This window comes from Carassius carassius, chromosome 31, assembly GCF_963082965.1.
Source record: "Carassius carassius chromosome 31, fCarCar2.1, whole genome shotgun sequence".
NCBI classification, from domain to species: domain Eukaryota; kingdom Metazoa; phylum Chordata; class Actinopteri; order Cypriniformes; family Cyprinidae; genus Carassius; species Carassius carassius.
The window spans coordinates 9,106,228-9,112,227 of record NC_081785.1 but is presented as its reverse complement, the minus strand read 5'-3'; positions in this window follow the sequence as shown (position 1 = coordinate 9,112,227).

The following is a 6,000-nucleotide window of genomic DNA, read 5'->3' as shown; positions in this document are numbered from 1 at the left end:
GATACGTCATTGCGTCAGGTTGAATGGGCTATTTTTTTTTTCTTTTTTTTCTGTTCTCTCATTTTCATTCTCTCATATAGGCACTTTTAAAATAGTAATATTTATATTTTTGATCTCTTCCTTTAGTTGAATAATAAGCGGAGAATCAGGAACGTGGCCCACCCACGAGGTAAAGTTTAAATACACATTTTCGCTTAGTTACTAAAATAAAACTGGTAATTTAAATATAAAAATAGTATATTATGCAGCTCTAAAGCCTTTTTCTTCTTTGCCTAGTTTTGACTATATAAGTGATGAATGAAAGTTTTAAGACAAACATGATCAGAAGAGAAAGATGGAAGCTCTGAATATCCTTCTCTGTCTGCTTCTAACTGCCTTGCAGGGTAAGATTGTTATTTATTGACAATGGAAAATTATTTTAAACTTGTAGAGTTTATGGATAACAACTACTGACTTGCATCAGTGCATCACACATCCTGTGTTTGTTTCAATCAAATAATATATATTTATTTATATAGATGATATTTTCATATGATGTTGAAACTTAAATTCACATGATTCACATATATAAATCGATGACTGTCTGTATTCAACGGGAGATCCTTCATGTAGGATATATATCTGTCCGTCTATCTGTCTGTCTGTCTGTCATCTTTTCTGTCTATCTGTTGGATGGAATAGTGTTACAGGTTTATATTTTATACATAAAAACCAGGTCATCTTGTAAGCAACATTTGGTCAGAGCATTGAACCAAAGTATAACAGCATACAGTTATTATGTCATCACATACCTGTATATCATACTATGAACACAGAAAATTATCCAATTTATGCAAAACAGCTGCTTGTTGGAACATTATGTTTCACTCAAATAATATATAGTTTCTCAGTTCATAAAGCCAACATGAAAAAAATAAAAAATAAAACAATGTAGAACTACTGAAACAATTGTTAATAGAACCATTAGCATCAATTGGAGCCAGAGATCAAATTGTTAAATTCTTACTCATAATAATGGCTAACATCTCTTTCTCTGTTCTCTAGATGCCTATTCATGCAGGTATAACTGTGGATATGACTTTGGCTCTTTTTCATGTGCACACTCTCGACAGTACTATAGAAACTGTTGCTATGACTACGACAGTAATTTTCTCTAGAACCAACACTTAAAAATCAAATGCTATATACACTAATCTGTCTTGTATTCAGCATATGGGTCATTTCCAAAATTGAAATTGATTTCTCTTCCCTTTATACGGCTACTGCTCAGTGAACAGATACAACAGGTGCATCTACATCTTTTTTATCTGTCTGTCAGTTTCAGACCTTTTTCTAGTTTCCTGAGTGTAGCGGTAGGCTGATATTTTTGTTTCTCTCTCTACTAGATTTACCCTCCTGCATGTATAACTGTTGATACAACCTCAGCAGCTGCTCATGCAATTACAACGGTCACTATTATTGCAACTGTTGCTCTGATTAAGACAGTGAGTTGATTAGACACTTCAAGATATAGATAGATGCACATATCTATTGTATTGCATATATTATCCTCTGTGGTTCAAGAAATTAAACTGGATTCTAGAATTTTTCACAAACTTTTATTTCTTCCATTTATACAGGCTACTACTCTAAAACAACTGACTAGCCAGCTACAACAGGTGCACCTACAACTGTCTTATCTGTCTGTCAATTTAAACCTTTCTCTGGTTTGGTAGATTTTGATGGAGGCGGATGTTCCTATAGTAATAAATCACTCACACGTTAATGGCTTTTGTAGTTGTACATGTATTAATATCTTCATTGCTAATATGTTTTTAAGTGACATTTTAAGTGTTTTAAATGACACTAATAACATTAAAAACACAATGTCATATACAAAGGCAGAAATTATTCCAACTTTGCTCTTCTAACAAAATGTATACATTAATCAGTAAATGACTCAGTAATGTGAACATAACACACATACTGATGAAATCTCTCTCCACTAGCTCCCTCCTGCATGTATAACTGTGGATACAATCTTGGCAGCTGCTCATGCACCTAAAATTGTCATTATTATGGCAAATGTTGCCCTGATGAGTTCCTCTTGATTAGACACACTTTAAAATCAATTACTATACACACATTTACAAATCTTTTCTACAGTCAATAGATTTAGCTGAATCTGTTTTCAATTAAGTGGCTTTAATTTTAATTATTAATTTCCTATTGATCAGACAGATGATTTAAGATAAAATACTGTAAACACAAATCTTTCATGTAGTGAGCACATGGGTCATTGAATTTCCCGTGATGAAATGCACTTTGCTGAATCAAAGCAGAATTGTGGCATTACTTTTCTTCCTACATCTGTTTTATCTCTGCTGTTTACACAGACTACTGCTCATCAACAACTGAAATTCCAGTAACCTGGTCAGAAACAACAGGTATTGCTGTAAATTCATTTGAATTTAAGTGGCATTGATGGGATTAATTGCATGAAATTGATCAGAAAAATTTCTGTAAAGGTAGTAATGTGACCTGTTTGGCTTATTTAGCTAAGCATACACACCAATATTTAACACAATAACACACACACATACAGATTCAGTATGTCTCAAACACCCGTTAATGACACTAAGTAAAATCCGTTCCTCTCTTTACTATAGCAGGTCCATTCTGCATATATAACTGTGAATACAATTTCAGCAGCTGCTCATGCAACTATGACTGTCAGTACTAACTGCTGCTATGACTTTCACTGTAAGTTCCTTAAAAACAGGGGAAACAGTCCTTAACCAGTATAATGATACTGGATTATGTTTAATGTAATGTTTATACATAAAGTGAAAGCATACTGTGACCAGGGGCTGATTTTTTTTTTTTTTTTGTAAATTAATATTATAAGACTTAAACATGATTCGTCTGGTTCATTCTCATCCAGTTTTATCTCTTTCTCGTACCTAACAACATGTGCTTTCACTTTTTTTCTAGTAATACCTGAGGCTAAATTAATATAACATTTGTATCTGATTCTGATGACAATTGTTTGTGAAATTTTACACATTTCTTTCTTTGTGATCTCCAGTTTCTCACCCTCATTGTTGAGGACACCTGTATAGTTCTGGTCTGTTATCCAGTCCAAACTACCCAAACTATTACCATGATAATGCCTACTGTGTGTGGTGTGTCTCTGCTCAGCAAGGACAGAGGATCTTCCTGATATTTGCTGACATTTGCTGATGTGCAGTAAGTGAGAGATCAGTGGTGACTGGTGGAATCTATGTTCGCTATCTAAAAATGTTGATGACAATATCATATTTATACTTAATGCAATTCAATGTAATTCATACAATTTAATAAAATTATCATAATACTATAATTTAGTTTTTAAATATATTATTTAATATAACTAAAAATGATTATTAAAATGTTATATGTACTTTAGGAGTAGTTTGATAATTTAGGATTTCTTTTAGTTTTATTCATGCAGTATCACTAAGAACCTGCAGGTGTAACCCTATACAATTTTTGAGATACATATTTACCACACAATATCACCCAATCTCTGTCTCTCTCTTCTTTTAGATGATGAATGGTTATGTGTCCTACACCAACAATGTGCAGGCCTCTCAGTCTCAGTCCGGTGAAATCACTCGTCAGTCATAGTTCCTACTATTACTTATTGAAGTAATATGCTGGATCTGTACGCTGCTTTTGGTACGCTGAACCACCAGATTCTCCTGTCAGCCCTATTGAAAAATGGCATCTCAGGAACTGCACACCAGTGTTTTGAGTCTTACCTCTCAGATTGGTCCTTCAAGGTATCTTGTAGAGGAGAGGTGTCCATGTCGCAACATCTAGCTACTGGTGTGCCTCAGGGTTCAGTTCTTGGACCACTTCTTTTCTCTGTGTACATGGCATCACTAGGTTCTTTCATTCAGAAACATGGCTTTTCATATCCCTGCTATGCTGATAACACTCAACTCTACCTCTCATTCCATTCCAATGATCTGATGATAGCTGCTTGCATCTCAGCATGTCTAACATTGTTGGATGACAGACCATCACTTTCACCTCAACCTGGCTAAGACAGAACTGCTTGTGGTTTCAGCAAACCCATCACTTTATAAAAATTTCACCATCCAGTTAGGCTCATCAACCATAACTCCTTCAAAAACAGCTAGAGACCTTTGAGTTATGATTGATGATAAGCTGAATTTCTCAGACCACGTTCCTAAAACTGTCCGTTCCTGCAGATTTGATTTATACAACATTAGGAAGATCAGGCCCTTTCTTTCAGAAAATGCAACAGAACTATCAAGCTCTTGTTCAATCCAGGCTGGATTATTGCAATGCTCTCTTGGCAGGTCTTCCAGCCACTTCTATCAAACCTCTACAATTAATCCAAAATGCAGCTGCAATATTAATCTTTAATAAACTGAAAAGAATGCACGTCACACCTCTGTTCATCAATTTACACTGGCTAGTAGCTGCTCGCATAAACTTTAAGGCATTAATGTTTGCCTACAAAACCACCATTGGCTCTGCACCCCTTTACCTAAATTCATTACATCAGTTATGTGCCCACTAGAAGCTTGCGTTCTGCAAGTGAACGACACATTATTGTGCCATTTTAAAGAGGGACAATATCACTTTCGCAGACTTTTTCATTAACTGTTCTCTCCTTGTGGAATTGTGCCCAACTCAATCCAAGCAGCTGAGTCCTTAGCCATCTTCAAGAAATGACTAAAACACATCTGTTCCGTCTTTATTTGACCCTCTTACTCTAGCACTTTCTATTACAGTATATTTTAATTCTACGTTATCTATTTATCTTCTTTTTATTTAAAAAACACTAGCTTTCAATATTTCTATTCTATCTACTTGTTTTTCTCTGTTTTATATAAAACCTACGTGCACTGCGTTAGGCTAACTGAGACTTGTCATTTGCACTTATATATTGTTGCTCTTTTACAGTTTTGATTGCTTCTATTGTCCTCATTTTTTAAGTCGCTTTGGATAAAAGTGTCTGCTTAATGACTAAATGTAATGAAAAGTAATATAATTGTGATCAACTTTTATATTGTCTTTTAATTAAACAAAACAACATAGATTCAAACAAACAAAACTGGAAAGGGGAAGCAACAGACACATCAATAATTTTACAACCTGAAAAAATAAAATATATATATATTATGGTCATTCTTTTATGTATTCCAATATCCTGGTAGAAAAACATTGTCATGCATCGATGGTACTAGAGGGCTATGAATCCAAAATGTTTTTGCACACATGTGCGGAGTAAACCAATTTTGTATTATTGTCTTCTTTGCAGCTGTAATACCAGCAAACAACATTCTCTTCTTTAATAAACTTATACAGGAGTTAGAATCAACATTGAGAAGACATAAACCTGGATTAGACATGTAATCAAGAAAAAAAAGGATAAAATAGAATTCACATGTGTCCATAAATTGACAACAATTGGACATTCCTAAAACGTGGAGAATACCTGATGATACCATGTTACAGATATGACAGTTATAGGTCGATTGCAGTCTCATTTTAAATCTCTTGTAAGGAGTTATGTATGTTATATGGATGATGTTGAAATGGATAAGACAATGAGCCAAGTTTTTAGAAGTTAAAGTTAGATTAGATCACACCCTCTCACTGTTGACCGATAAATCATAATCTGTTAATTCATGATTGCAGATAGATTCAATAGAAATAGGCTTTGCAGTGTGGTCATTAAGTTTACTGTATTTTAAAGAAACAGATGGCCAACAGAGGGTGGTGCGATCCAATCCTACATAGGATGAGAGGAAATGGGGGATGCCCAGGGAACTCCATAGGCCTTGAGAGCAGGACATAATGGAAAAAATGTTATACTCCACATGCTGAATCTTGCAGAAACTCTCTACCCACAAGTTATACACTTTTTACTTTCATTGAAAAATGTTTTTGCTACTGTATACCTGGAGTGTTAATTGAGCAGAACTCTTACTCAGTATCCAT